Source organism: Crocodylus siamensis, chromosome 8 (assembly GCF_052110815.1).
Source record: "Crocodylus siamensis isolate JL-2025a chromosome 8, ASM5211081v1, whole genome shotgun sequence".
Lineage (NCBI taxonomy): Eukaryota > Metazoa > Chordata > Crocodylia > Crocodylidae > Crocodylus > Crocodylus siamensis.
The window spans coordinates 44786496-44802049 of record NC_143402.1 but is presented as its reverse complement, the minus strand read 5'-3'; the positions used below and the strand labels follow the sequence as shown (position 1 = coordinate 44802049).

Sequence of the window (15554 nt, the reverse complement as noted above, 5' to 3'; positions counted from 1 at the left end):
GCCCTGCCAAATCTCAACCAGTTCAGGCCCCCTGGAATATTTGGGCTCGAGACAAAATACCCAGTTATACCCTCTTGATGGGTGGGGAGCTTTGATCCCCATATTCCCCTGCAGCTCTGTCTGTCTCTCCAGCTGTCTGTCACTCTGACTCGGGTGCTGCTGCACTGAAAACAAGGGGGTTGCTCCAAGTCTCAGCTACTGCGATCAAGCACAGACTGCTAGAGACTAGGGCTGTGCAAAATTTTGCCGGGTGTTTCATTTTGACTCTGTTTCAACTCATTTTGAACTCAAAACAGAGAAATTGAAATTAAATGAAAAGCTTCGAAACAGCCTCGAAATGAAATGAGGGCAGTTGAAATGTTTTGAAAGTTTCTAAACATTTGAAGTTTCAAAGCTGGGCTTGCTTGCAGCAACAGAGAAACTAAGGAGAGGGAGGGAGAGGATGGGGGAAGGACTGCTCTGATAATGACTGTGATCTTTCCCTAAGGTCCCTTCCAATTCCAGTGCTCTGGGGAAGGGACCAAAAAACAGCATTAAAAGCATTGTTTGAACTGAGTTTTCTCTGTGCCTTCACACTTACAAGTGACACAAGTTTTGCTCTGAACAGTTTGAGGTGCAGTTTCCCAGAAACCTCTGTACTATCTCCTTGAAACTTGGCAGGCTTCATAGCCTCAGAAGAGGCTACCATCCCTGCAATCTTCATCCTAATCAGGCAAGAAATGACAAAGTTATAGGCAGTTTCATGCTTTCCCATTATAGCCTATAGGCGAAATGTTGAAACAGCATTGAAACAGTGCTTTCAAAACAAAATGAAACTCAAAACAAATGGTGAAAGGGAAGTCAAAACGAAACGGTGCTGTTTCACACACCTACTGGAGACCCAACAAGAGCTCCCGCCACCATTCCTCTGACTTCCACAGGGACCTTTCCTCCTCCCTCTATTTCTCCCTTCCCTTCTCCTGCCATTTCCCTATTCCTACACATGTTTCTGCGGAGCAGCTGAGCTGTGCCTGAAGTGATCTGGAGGGAGGCAGCAAAGGAGGGAGGGCTCAAGTGGGTGGCAGAGACTTGGGGTCAGGAAGGAGAAGGGTGGGGCAGGAGGAGCAGGGGTTTGAGGAAGTCAGGCATGGAGCTAGGGACTCTGTGTCTCTGTGCCTGACAAAGGCAGTGCAAGTGAGAAGCAAAGGGGGGGACTATTGGGGGTGTCTTTTATTGGAACAGGTGTAAAATTTGGGAGTAATGTTAGACAAGGGCACAGAAGAATGGCACCTGGTGCCCAGAAACTTCTCTAACTAAGCAAAAAGACTGTGAGTGGGAGAAAAATAGGACAAAATAAATAGTAATTGAAGTGGGAAATTCTTTCCCACCTATACGGTTAGTCTAAGAAAAAAACATCCCTAAAATCACCTTCATCCTTCCATATTTCTCAGACCATCAGAGCTACAACATTACTTCAACCCTACTAGGAGGAAAGATATGGCTTTTATTCAAATGAGACAGACATAGCCAATCATGGGACAGAGCATTTGAGGCTAGGAGACAATGGCCAGATGGTTGCTTAGCACAAGGTGATTGTAATCCAATTACATTCCATACTGCCAAAGCGAGGAGAGATTAAACCTGTAATTATATGGCCATGACATCACCAGTGTTTCTAATAATTTAATTCTGCCAAGTTGAAGATAATGAGGAATACAACTGATAGGAGGAAAACATTACAAAAAATACAAATTGAAGTGGAGAATCCTAGGGGAATAGTTCATCATCTGGCCAAAAACCCATGACTCCACATTCAAGAAAGAGAAATCTTTGTCTCTAAACCCCTCTGCATTCAGCAAGAAAGGGAAGGCAGCAAATAAGGATCAAGCAGTAGTACATGGCAAGGAGAAAAGGGAGCAATAAATGACACTTGGTAGAAATTAGGAGGATATAGGGCAGAATATGGGCAAGAAAAAAGGAAGGGTGCAACATGAGGGATAACTACATGACTAGTAGGGCTAAGGGCAACTGGTAAGGATGCTGGGAACAAAGGAAACCTCCTTGGTTTACAATATAATCAAGTTCATCTCTTCCTGAAATCCTGACTACAGCTCCTCTGCTGAACCAACAGACAATCCCCTACCCATGCACAGTGGCACATGAAGTTGGTAATGCTGTGCTTTCAATGCTGTGCACTGCTCTGTCCTATGAAATATCACATTCTAGGTGGCTCCAAATTAGGCATCCAAAAGTAGTGGACACCGCTGACCCTAATTTCTCTGTGCTAACGTTCCCCATCTGTAAAGGGTAGGAATTCCACTTTGGCACAACTCCCCAGGAAAGCCCAAAGAAAGGGTATCATTTTCTCTTTGAAGCAGAGTTTGAATCCTATACAGTGAGTGGGTGCATCTACATCTGCACCAGACTGTACAGTTGTTATTGTGCAGTCATTTAGAACTTGCTAAAGCAAGTAACCAACATTACTGCGCAGTCCTAATGCCACACGAGTCATTTCTGATGCTACTGCACAGTAGCAAACAAGCCCACCGACACTACTGTTGGCTCTGGATTTCGGACCCAGAGGCCTTGTTTGGAGTGGGGAGGGAGAGGGTGGGACATACCATAAGACCAATCATGACCTTTCCATTGGCAAGCTATGGCAACATAGTCTCATGTAGGCCCACCCCGTAAAGCCTAAGCCACACATTGGAGGCATCACAACCAAAGTCTGAACCTTGGGAGGCACCAGCAGGGCCTGGGCTGTAGCAGCTGTGGCAGCTGTTCTGGCAGTGGTGGCTATTGTGTCAGAGCCTATGCACACACAGGGACCAAACACTAAGGACCACAAGCAATATTCATCCTGGCCTTGCCCAGTTTGGGGCACTCAGTTTTACAAACTTACTACTACTGCAACATCCGTGTGTATGTAACTTCCCAGGTTTTTAAAACAGCACCTGGGAAAAACAAACTAATTCATGTGACATCAAATAGGAATCCAGCTAGATTGTCAGCAGGGTTTGACCTTTAAATACACTGGACTGGGTTCTGCCATCTGAGTTGACTCAGGAACTGACAGCAGTAATGGGTTGTCCACCTCTCTGTCCACCAGTATAGAGAGAGAGAGGAAGAGAGAGAAAGGGAAAGGGAGTAAGGCTCTCAGAAATTTGCTGACAGCACAAGAGTGGAGAGGCTCATGGATATTCAGGACTATCCCAGGATCTGGACAGGAGTGCACTCTAGTGACCCCAGGGTCCTGTCCCCATTCTCTCTCCTCAACAATCCTGACCTCTGCTTTTGGGTCCCCTCCAACTTAGCCTTGTCCCGGTTCCATTTTTCCTCATTCTTGGCTCCTTGCCAAGCATCCAAGCACTCAAGTGGATATCTAACATCCCACTGCAAGGCCTTACTATAAAATGTGTGGAGAAGATGACTTAGAACATCTTCTAGAAAAGAGAAATATGGAGCCTGGTCCCCTTCCTCGCTCATGAGGGAAAGGTGCATCCTTCCACTCTCATTGTGCCCTCGAAAAGACAGGACATGGCCTGTGTCAGTTCATCAGCAATATGCTCTACTGAAACAGTTTGCAAACTTCCAAGCTGTAGCTCACAAGTAGTATTAAGAATTTCTTGGAATCTGTTGAAAAATGCTATAGCATTAGCAAAAACAAGCCCAAGTAAAGGAGGGGGTGGAGCAGAAATTGATTGCAGCAAAAGTGATATTAACCAACCATTTATATGTTTCTCAGATTTAGCCAAGGTTTACACGGACTACGAAAAACTCAAAAGCCTCTTAGAAGAAAAACATCAGATGGACGGACAGAGAAAGAGACAGCAAAAAGCAATGGCATGCTTCATAAAGCAATGAAGGCTAGAAGCAAAGCCATAGTACAATTTAGGCTGACAAGGTCATTTGAGTAGATGTGATCTCTTTTATTAGACCAACTCAGTGACTTAGTTGGTCTTTTCATCACACAGAATGATATTTCCCAAAGAGGAAGTACCGCATAAGGCAGTGAAGGGAGCTCGCAGCAAGCCCCTGCCAACATATACAATTGAGCCTCAGCCCTTGCAGTCACCGGCTAGTGTTTATGCTGATGCTTTTTTGAAAGAAATATGTAATGAACTAATGAGCAAATTGGTCCCTTCACAGAACCTACATGCTCAGGACAGCGCAATCCCTGGAAGTAATCCTTCACATATCAGTATAGATGTAGTTGATTCAGTGCTAAATAAGTTTTTCATATGTCAGGCCACAGACCAGCAGCCTTCTGAAGATCAGGGTTTCTCCCCTGACATAGACATACTGACAGCCAAAATTATTCACTCCAGTTTATCTGAACTTCTGCAAGAAAGTGCTTTGTTCCAAAGTCTCAGTTTATGCAGACATGAAAAGCAACAAAAGTGTGTCAGCAGAGAGCTTAGGTGTTTTAATAGGGAGAGAAATTACTGATTACCAACAGGAAGAACCCTTAGCAAAAGCACCCGCTTCAGCTCTGTATAAACCTCTAGAACCTGGGGACATTGACGAGAAGCTTTTAGTAGATGCTACCAAAAGCAATGCCCAAAGCTAAAGTCCCACACCATCTACTCTGGGGGTATGCCACAGTTTTTTGAAAGATATAATCACCAGGCTTTCAGCTAACATTCTCCCTGCCACTGCCAGCACATCTTCCCCTACAGAAAAGAAAACAGAACTTGCAGAATTTGACTTGATTCACATGAAGGGAACCAGTAAAGTTATGGCAACAAGCTCTAAAAATGAGAACTCTTCTAGCCAACATATTGAACATCCACATTCCAGGGAGGATAATGTAATTCAAACTGCTGATTTGGTCTATAACAAGCATTTGACAATTTCACTCTAAATTCAGCATGCAGAATTGTTTAAGATGTGGGTGCATGATTATTTCCGAAGTTCTTTGTGACTTGGTCTTGCAAGAGTTTTCTGGGAATCCACTGCAGAACTCTCTTTCTAGAGGATTACCACTTCACCACTGTACTGAAGCTGACAATGCTGTTGAAAATACACTAAGATTTTACTGAGCCCTTGGATAATGCAAGCAGTTTATCATCAGATCTTAGTAAAATATAAAAAAAGCTAGCAGCAAATCTTACATCAACATTTTCTTCCCTCTTTCCCATTGTGGATTTCGATGTAGAAAAGATGTTGTTACTGAAAGATGCAACTAGAAAAATACTATATACTTTGCAAGTACTCCTGTCAAAACATCAGATGAACATGATGGAACATATCAGTGAAAGAGATTTTTTACACACTGAAGACAGCCAAGCTATGAAAGACCTGTTCCATTCAGCTTGCACAAGCACTGCAGAACATTCTGATTGTGACATTTTTGTTTACAGAGACCTAAAAAATAGGAAATATATTTTAGCTCATAGGATAGCAGCTTCAATAGCAAAAGAAGTTGCCAAAACCTGAATTTCAAACCAGTTCCGAGGAAGAGACATTGCCTACTTCATCTTCAACAACAGAAAGTGTTAGGATTGTTGAAAAACTCCCTGCTCATGTTGGCATGATAAAGATTCCAAAACCACCTTAAAACCCATGTATCCCTGTGACATTTGTGGAAGAAATATTAAGTAGATTCCTGTCAAAAGTCATAAGTTCAACTAATAGCAGAAGCCCAAAATACAGAAGACATTTATCAAGAAGCCAAAGTGAATGAAATGGCTGAGAACCTTAAACAGGATGTGGAGCAAAGCCTATCCAAACATAAAATCAGCTTTGTAGCAGCTACAGATGAAGAACATCATCTACATCCAGCACACAAATAAGCAGTTAATTGAGTTGTTCTTTCTATTTCAAGGAATCTTTTCCAAAAATCTGGATTTGAGCAAGACCTTTATGATGATATAACGAGTTTCAATGCACTTTTTCCTCAAGAAATGCCTACTGTAATAATCGGAGAACTCTCTGATTGCCCCCTTTTACAGGCTGTAAGTGACTGTCCACCAACAGTGAGCCAAAGTGCGATGAACCCAGACAGAATTGCCGACAAAGTCCTTTTCCAAGCGTCTGTTAGGGCAGAGCCTAAGACAGGGCATACTGAAGAGGCAATCCCAGGTTCAAGTGCAAACAAGACCCCAACAGAAACAGAGGAGCTGCCTGTGAAAATAATCCCTAATGTTAGAATCAAACATGTACCCATTGCTCCAGACTTGGTGTCTCATTTACAAGTCATGTCCAAAAAAACAGAACGTCTTGAGGAACTGCAAGAAGCATTTCTTGCTCAAACGGGGGATGGCCTAAGAGAGCCAAGAGCATTGCTGGCTGAGAAGTGTCTTGAAACTGAAAGTTTGAGATCTGAGGCACAGAGAAAAGAAGACAGCCATTTCTCTCTGAGTAGCATGGGACAACCAATTGTAAGATCAGGGGAGGTAAAGGGAAAGAATAAGACAAGGGCAATGCTGTTTTATGAATGCCATTTTGCTTCTAACTGGATTTTTTGTTAAGAAGTTCATGTGGCATTAAAAGCTCATCTACTACGAATGCTGAATACTCTTCTAAAGGTGGTGGACCATCTCCTAGAGAGCCTGCAGTGGACTCTAGGACTAACCCAGAATCCCAGCTAGCAAGGGTCCTGGGTTAGTGGTCAGTAAATTTACTAATCTTGAATCTACTCTTCTTTCAAGAAATCTGTCTGGGGATAAGAAAAGGGTTGGGATCCCTTGGGTTAAGCATATGGACAAGACAGCTATAGCTCTCTGCTTTGCTTTGCTTACTGATGGCAGAGACTTGTTCAAAGGCAGCTGCTCTTCAAGCTAAAAGGGCCATTTGATCACTAGGAAGAAAAGACCACATGTGGCAGTATGAAGGGCTTTGCCTCCTCTGAAAGGCTTGGGTAAAAACTAGAGACTGACAAATATGGGGGCTGTGGTGTGCGTGTCCACAGTGATAAGGATGGTTTCAAGAGCCTTGTTTTCCTCTTTCAAAGTAAACCACAGAAGGTGTGCAAGAAATTATTTTGCTAAGCCCAATTTCTGAGCTGTGAATGGCTTGGACAATAGTTCCAAGATCCTGCTGCTGAGTCCTGCCCAAAATAATGATATCAGACATGGAGTGTAAACCAGGCAAGGAGTGCAGGTAACCCAGATGTGAAAACAGTGACAGGTAATCCAGACCCAGTTTATTCAGCAGCCCATGGGATTAAGTAGTTTCATAGATTTCATAGACATTAGAGCTGGAAGGGACCTCGCGAGATCATCTGGTCCAGCCCTATAGGATAATCATCCAAACACATCTTGAATGTGCCCAGAGTAGGTGCTTGCACCACTTGTGTGGGGAGTCTATTCCAGACTCTGGAGACTTGGACAGTAAAGAAGTTCTTCTTTATGTCCAGTCTAAAACTGTCTTCCAGCAGTTGGTGGCCACTGGACCTTGTTTTCCCTAAGGGAGCCTTGGTGAACAGATGTTCTCCCAGTCCTTATGCACACCCCTGATATACTTATAGGCTGCCACCAAGTCCCCCCTGAGCCTGGGATTTTCCAAGATGAAGAGTCCCGTGCCTCTCAGTCTCTCCTCATAAGGCCTGCTGTCTTGACTTCTCATCATGTGCGTGGCTCTCCTCTAGACTCTCTTGAGCTTTTCCATGTCCTTTTAAAGTGTGGAGCCCAGAGTTGGATGCAGTACTCCAGCTGCAGCCTCACCAAGGCCGAATAAAGTGAATGACATCTTCGGTCCTGTTGGAGATCATTGGTACATGCAAGCCAGAGTTTTATTTGCTTTGCTGGCTGCGGCATTGCATTGGTGGCTCATGTTCATCTTGTGGTCAATCGTGACCCCCAAGTCTCTTTCAGATGTAGTGCTAGTGAGCGAAGTGCTGCCAAGCCTATAGGTATGATGTGGGTTTTTCCTCCCAAGGTGGAGCACCTTGCATTTCTCTATGGTGAAGGTCATCAGGTTTGTATCTGCCCATCTGTGTCTTCTCCAGCCTCAGCCACCCCAGCTCTTTCATCTGTTCTTGCTCCTGCCTCCCAGACCCTCAATCATGGTTGCTGCCCTGTGCTGGAATGTGTTCAGCCTGTTCACATCCTTGAAATATGGGGCCCAAACCTGGACCCCGGGCTCCAGGGGAGGCCTCCCCAGGGCTGACTAGAGCAGGAGAGTCCCTGGACATGCATGGGACCCTGCTGTTCATATAGCCCAGGAGCCTGTTGGCCTTGTTTGCAAAGAGCACGTCCTGGGCATGACATTAAACTGCATCCTCTGCTGCCTTGTGGGCACATCTTGGTTGAAGAGAGGCTAAGGAACCTCGTGCTGACAAAAAACATGCCCATGCCGAGGCGATGAGCAGTTTGCAGCTCTATTCAGGCTGGTCTGGCAGCAGCTACAAGCTCTGTGTCATTGAATGTCTAGACTTGCTCTGGCCTTTGGATTTTGGCTCAGTGGTCTAAAGGGGGGCGCAGGTTTACAGCAGCCCCCGATGCTCCATAACTCTGCCTAGGCATATATTCTGAAGGTTTTGGCAAGATGGTTGCAGGGATCTAAGAGAGGCATAATGGCCTTGAGGCAGCTTGCCAAGATTTCCAAGCAGCCCTTTAGAGGCCCTCCAGCCTGCTGGTCTCGCATGGGGGTTGGGTCTCATCACAACACCAGAGTTTCTATTTACAGAGCGGGAACTGATCAGTTTGTGACACAGACATGTTCATGTGTGAATTAAAAGCAAAAAAACCCCCCTTCATTTGTGACCTTGCTAGAGCCCTGATTCAGGAAAAGACTTAAGTACAGAAATCCGACAATAGACGTGCTCACAGGCTTCAATGAATTGCAATGTTTGGGCCTAAGACAAACAATCTCAGTACCTGCATAACCTGAAGCCTGAGCTAGTGACCAATTGAAATTAATGGCACCTGCTTAGAAAAGTGCATTTAAATGCCTTCCTGAACTGGGGCCTAGAATTAGTATTTGGTCTTAATAGTTGACACGCATAGTGGCTCCTTAATGTTTGTTTCTGATCTGCTTTCAAGCAGAAAGTTGAAATGCAACAGATGGACAAAGCAGTGTTCCTTTAACAAAACTTGTCATTGCACAGTCCTGATTTTTCTGGGTGCTCAGCTGAAGTTCATAGGATAGATCCATATGCAAGTCTAAAAGGAGCTTGCTTTGGTTCACTCTCATGAGTGACCTGTAGGAAAAGCTGGTTTAGAAAGGATTCTGAGGAGGTGTCCTCTTCCAAAGCTTTCTCTTTGATTTCAGGTCTTCAGCAAGACCTCATTTGGGAAGGTACTGAAGCCTGTGTTAAACATGCTGAAAGCTCTTCAACCCAAGGTGGGCCTCCTTGCATTACTGGCAGCCCACCACACTAAGAATGAAGAGGAAGAGGAGAAGGTGAAGGAAAAGCTTGTAGCAGAGCAACAGTGGGAGGGAGAAGAGGAGCTGCAGCAGATAGAGGACACCATTCAAGTTGAATCCTCTCTGTATCTGGGGAGCCCATTGGCTTCATTCATGGACAGTGAACAATTAAGGTAACTTTTCTGGCAGTACAGCAAGAATGGGAGCTGTGGTGGACTGGGGTCATCTGGGGTCTCTGGTCAGAGCTGTCCCTATGTTAGATTAGGCTCAGCATGAAGCAGAGAGAGGACTGTGAGATGAAGAGCATTAGCCAAGGCTGTCCAACAGATTAGTGGTAGTCACAGGCAGACTTCCAGGCTCTAAATTCCCAGCCATGTAGTATTTCAGCAGGGCAAGGCCCTTGCCTCAGAGTAGCTGCATGTGGTCAAGAATCTGTAAGGTGCTATCAGTGATTTTTCATTGTTTTTAAAGTACTGTCAATGTGCTCAGCACAAAACAGCATGGAGAATAAGAAAGATGAAAAATACTACTGAAATGCTAAAGCTATGACCCTTTACTCTTGTTTGTCTCTAAATCCAAATGACTGTTTCCTTTTGTTTTCAATGAGAATGCTGAAGAACTATCACCAGCACTGGAAGCACCGAGAGCAGGTGAATGTCTGAGATTTGCACTTTTGGGGGATTCTATTTATTTCCTTTCATGTCTTTGTAATTGTCTGTAATTTCCTTAATTCTTTCATTCCTTTAACCTCAGTGATCACATGGAGGGTGAAAGACTGTCTAAACTAGAATAGTTATGCTACCAGTGTCGGGAATTTCTCCAGAACAGACTTTTCTGGCAAAGAAAGTCATGTTTTAGAGGGGAGCTCTTCACACCTTCTACATGGTTTTTATTCAGTCTGGTCACATTGTGCTGTCCTAACAGCAATCTGCACATAGAGGATGCCATATGAAAGAGCTGGTTTTTCAATAAAGAAATTACAGACAATTATAAAGACATGAAGGGAAATAAATAGACCCCCCCTCCCGCCCAAGACATTACTGGGGGTAAATTGGTATTTGCCTCCCCTACTAGAATCTGTAAGGAGGATGATTTGGGCTGGCTAGAAGCCAATGTGTAATAAGCCCCCTGCCCCCCCCCAAAGCACTGCCAGCCTCAAAGCAGCAACCCCCTACCCCAGTCCATATACCTCCCTGCCCTGCTTATCCTCCGCTCCACCCCCCGTCAGCTACCTTCCCCCACATACCCCTGCAGACAGACATAGATGTTTATGGTGTAAATTGTAAAATAAGTTATTGTAATCAAAAGAATAAGCACTGCTAGTTGTTGTCAGCATCCATTCATATCCATAATATGTGCTGCCAGGCAATCCCGCACAGAGGTCACCCGACCAGCTTCTCCTTGTAGATATCTCCGTAGTCCCTGTGCTGCTGCCTGGCCACATCTCGGTCTGGCCGCTGCCTGTCAGGCTTCTTTAGCCCACAACTCGCTGAAAACCTCTCTGTAGATCTCACAGATGTTGTGGGGCGCACAGGCTGCCACTGCAAAGGCTGTGATATTTTCTGGCAGTTAAGTGCCCTCCATAGTCCTTTCAGTCAGCCAGAGGCACATTCAATGGCCATCCTGCAACTGCAAAACCAACTTCTGCAGGTCTATAATGTTCCCTTCATAAGGCTTCATGAGCCAGGGCTTTAGCGGGTAGGCAGCATCCACTATTATAGGCAGGGGAATGGCAACACCATGGATCACTGTGCTGGGGACTCCAGGTCCATAGTGTCCTTTCTCCACAAGGCCAGGCAGGGGAGAGTTTCTGAACATGTGCGTGTCATGTGTGCTTCAGGACCACCTGGTAAAAATGTTCATGAACCAGCCCCGGTGGTCCACCATGGCTTGCAGGATCACGGAGGCAAATCCTTTCATGTTTGTGAAGGACCTCCCCAGCCCCAAAGGGGACTGCACTGGGATGTGAATGCTGTCTAAAGCCCCCAGGCAGTTAGGGAACCCCATGGTATTGAGGCCATCTATAACTTTCTGAGGATTCCCCAGACAAATAAAATTGTTTGCAGCAATGTCCTACAGCAGTTGGCATACCTCATGAGTCGCCACCCCAGCCATGCAGGGAGCCATGCCAAATTGGTTCATGATGTAGTGGAGGTTGGCCTGGGTGGCCAGTTTTATGATGGCTATTGCCACCCTCTTGTCCAGTGGGATAGCCCAACGCATGTTAGTGTCCTGCCTCTCAATTTGTGTCCCCAGCATCAAGGCAATATGGTAATATGTCTCCCTAGTCTTTCAAAACATCTCCAGTTACTGCTGATCATCCCAAGTGGTCAGCACAATTCGCTCCCACCAGTCCAGACTGCTCTTGTGGGCCCAGACCATGCAAATGCTGCTCCTCAGGTTTCTCAACAAAGCCCAGTCAGCTTCCAATTCTTCACACACCTCTCAGTTTTCCCACTCCTCCGAATGTCTCCATTTTCTTTTTCGTGAGGCGCCTGTAGCCGTGTCCTCATGTAAAGCTTGCAAAAATGCTAATGATGTATATATTATCATTGTTATCTGGCAATGCTGCGTGTCTTGTATTCATTTCGAGACAAAAAGTACTTCGGTCAGCAGCACTGTCACCTCCTCCTCCTCCTCTTCCTGCTCACCCATGTCCTCCAGATTCTCCATGCTGGAGGAATATTCACTGCGTTGCTCTTCATTCTCCACTTCCCATTCCTCATGCATTTCTGCATGGGAATAGCATTTCAATTTATTGTGATTGACCAGTCAAAAAATCTGAATTTGTACTTGCTTCTGCTTGGTCTTGGGGCCTTGGCCTGGGCCTGCCTGCTTATTAGAGTTCAGGTGAGGGAGGTCCCACCTTTTCTCATATACATACATGCATGAATAGCATTCCAATTTATTGTGATTCACCAATCAAAAAAATCTGTCAGGTCTCAGGGCCATGGCCTGGGCCTGCATGAATAACTTTTCAAATTATTGTGATTTACTAATGGAAATAGCATTGCAATTTATTGTGATTCACCAATCTGAATAGCATTTTGATTGATTTCAGCTATTTTTGCTGCACTTGCAAAAGTATTCACTGGATATTGTCATTTAATGAGAATTTTATTGATTTGTTTGCATCTACTTCCCCCAAATGCTTGGCATCCCCTTGCCCAGGACACATGAATGCTACGTCTGTACAAAGTGGCTAGTATTTGCTTCAGATCTGGATTTGGATTTGGCTAATTTGGGGGACAGTGATTCAATTCAGTGATTCAAACTGGTGTCCCAAATCGATTCGGCCGAATCTGATTCAGAGATTCAGCCGCTGCTGAATCAGCGAATCTCCAGATCACACAGGCCCTATCCCCTGCCCACTCTTCCAGCCCTGCCCAGCCCCAGCTCCCGGCTCTTTAGAAAAAAAAAGCCCTGAGCCACTGGCTGCTGCCAGGCAGGGGGGCAATTCCCCTCTGCCACCCACTGTCCCACGCTGCATGGGGGGCTCTGGCATAAGCCCCCTGACCCCCACCCGCTCTACCAGCCCCCCCATGGCTGCCTTGCCCACCCCAGCTCCCAGCACTTTAGCCCTTAAAAAAAAAAAAAAAAAAGCCCCAACTTACCAGCTCCTGCCAGGTGGGGGTGATCCCTGCTGCCCCCCACTGCCCTGTGCTGTTTGGGGAGCTCTGTCATGAGCCCCCAGAAGCCCCGAGACCACTGCAGCAGCCAGCGAGTGAGGGCTTTTTTTTAAAGAACCAGGAGCTTGGTCCAGTTGGGCAGCCATGGCAGGGGGGCTTTGACAGTGGAGGGGAGGTTGGGGGGTCCTCAGGGCAGCTGGGGCAGCAGGTAGGGGTTGGGGCCTTGCAGGGGTCCCCCCCATGGTCCCCTCCCCCCTCCTCCAGTCCCCCTCCGCTGCCCCCTACTTTCTAGCAGGGACTGCCCAAATCGCCAATGCTCTCCAAATCTTTTCTGAATCAATTCGGAGAGCTCCAAATCAATTCAGACCTTTTAATTCATCCCCTGACTCAATTTGGATTTGGAGATTTGCTCACCAAATCAGGCCAAATCTCCTCCATATGGAATCAGCACTCCAAGCCTTCCAGAGCCCTAATGCACTCCACCCTGCTTTATTCTTTGCCTCTGCTCTGCTGGGGTGGGGAGGGGTGTCCTGGTTCTCACTGTGAATTCACTGAAATGCACTGTGAATGGACTGTGAATTTTCACACTAACTCCTGGTTTTACTAATGACAAGGAAAATAAAAGGATCAAAACATTAAAGAACTGTTATGTAAAAGAGAATTAATCATCTCACTCACTCCTGTCTTTTGTGAAACTATTTGCAAAGCCTAAGCACCAAGGAGCTTTTTGCAAAGCAGCAGCAGCATAAGGTGCATGAATGAGTGGTTGGGTGTTGCCTTTCTGGTGTCAAGGCGGATTAATATTTGTTGGGTACCAGGGATCCCACCCAAGGACACTGCTCCACCTACACTGTATGGGGAAGGGAGGAACCACACCCGGTGGGGAGGATGTTTTGGAAGTGATGCAAAAAATAAAAGCCAAGCATTACACTGAAAGAGTTGCTAAGTGCCCTCATGGAAGGCTCACCCATGCCTGGCCCAATATTGCCCTTGCTGCTTTTTCTTCTGGTCTGTCGGGTTCTGGAGTAGATGGCTGTACTTTGGGATTGGGGTAAAAAAAAAGCATTGGACTTGCCATAACAGTCCACCCTGCAACTTTTTGCAGTAATGCCATCACTCCATAAATGCCCCCAACCACAGGATCCTCATACTAAGGCAGGCGGCAGAGACACGGTCACCGCATTGTCTCCCAACGCCCCCACCCACAAACCGCACAGACTGGCATGCATGCCTATCTGCCTATGAAAGAAAACATGCCACACATATAAACACAATTTCAAATCTTTATTTCAAAATGTGGTGCAGTTACATGATTTTTTAATCAAAAAAGGAATAATTTAAAAAAATGTAAATAATAAAGAAAATTTTTAAAACAGGCAAAGTAGACATAAGGTAGGAAAAAATAGGATTTTCCTCCCCATCACCTATACAGCATTGTTTATTTACAATACCTATACACTATCTATACAATACCTATACACCTATCTATACTATATCTATGTTGGTGTCACTGGGCATAACCCTGGGTAACTCAGAGGGATGGAAGACCACAAGTGTCGAGGAAGTCCTTCTGCTCCAGGCTCAGACGAGCCAAAACCCCGCCTTGCCCAACCTTTGTAACCCTTTCTATGGCACCTGCAATCTCCTGTCCTTCTGGAAAGCAGGCGAGCTAAAACTGTTATCTGTGGAATGCAAGGGTACCGCTCGGAGAGAGAAAGGAGGAGGGAAAGGGGAGGAAGAGGGGAGCCAGCTGCTGGAAAATCACTGACAGTGAAACTGACCGGGGTATAAAATCCCGCTGTTGCAGGGTTAAGTGCGCAGGATTTGAGACCATACAGTCTCCCTGTGTCTTTTACTTGAGCTCAAATAAACTCTGTCTGCTTCTCCCCCCAGTGTGTTTATTTGGCGCGATGCACACCGGGCAACGAACCCAATTGTTGCCTCCCTCGGGCACCTTGTGCCGGCAACAGTTTTGGCGCCCAACGTGGGGCTCGAGGCTAACATTTCGCCTTGCCCGGATCCCTCCTGGGGTCGACGACTTGCAGCAACAACCGACGCCCAGTGCGCAGCGGTGGTTTCATCGGGGGCCTCGGCAGAGATGTGGTTTGATCGACCCCGGAGGGCACAACGGTGCAATGCGCTCTAATAGTGGAGAAGCGACCGTGGGCGATGGTGTGAAACCAGTCCCTCGGACAAGGTAGGATAAGCTCAGCAGTCTGAGCATTGCCTGTTAAGACCTGGGGACGCCCAGTGTCTCCCTGTAGGACCTGGGGATACCCAGTGTCTCCCTGGAGTATGGGCAGGGACAGAGTACGGTTGGCAGGGCACGGTGTACACCCTTAGAATGCATTCTGACTAATTGGAAACTGTTTAAGTCAGATTTAATGACTAAAAATAATCTTAAAAGGTTCTGTACAGTGAAATGGCCTCAATATCAACTGGAGGATCAGGAAAGGTGGCCTCCGGAAGGGTCAATTAACTACAGTACAATCCTCCTATTACTCCTGTTTTGTCAGCGGACGGGTAAGTGGAATGAACATTTGTATGCACAGTTGTTTATGGCTTTACGAAATAAGACAGATATTTTGCAGAAGTGTAATTTGACTCCGACAGGATCAGTAGTTGTTAGTGTTG

General features: G+C 46.0%; 2 pseudogenes; both read left to right on the top strand.

Moving 5' to 3' along the window:
* The first annotated feature begins 3954 nt into the window (after nt 1–3954).
* On the top strand, nt 3955–5350 carry LOC149858390 (fibrous sheath-interacting protein 2-like; annotated as a pseudogene).
* Nucleotides 5351–5545: 195 nt separating this feature from the next.
* Nucleotides 5546–9468, top strand: LOC149858389 (fibrous sheath-interacting protein 2-like; annotated as a pseudogene).
* Nucleotides 9469–15554: the final 6086 nt, after the last annotated feature.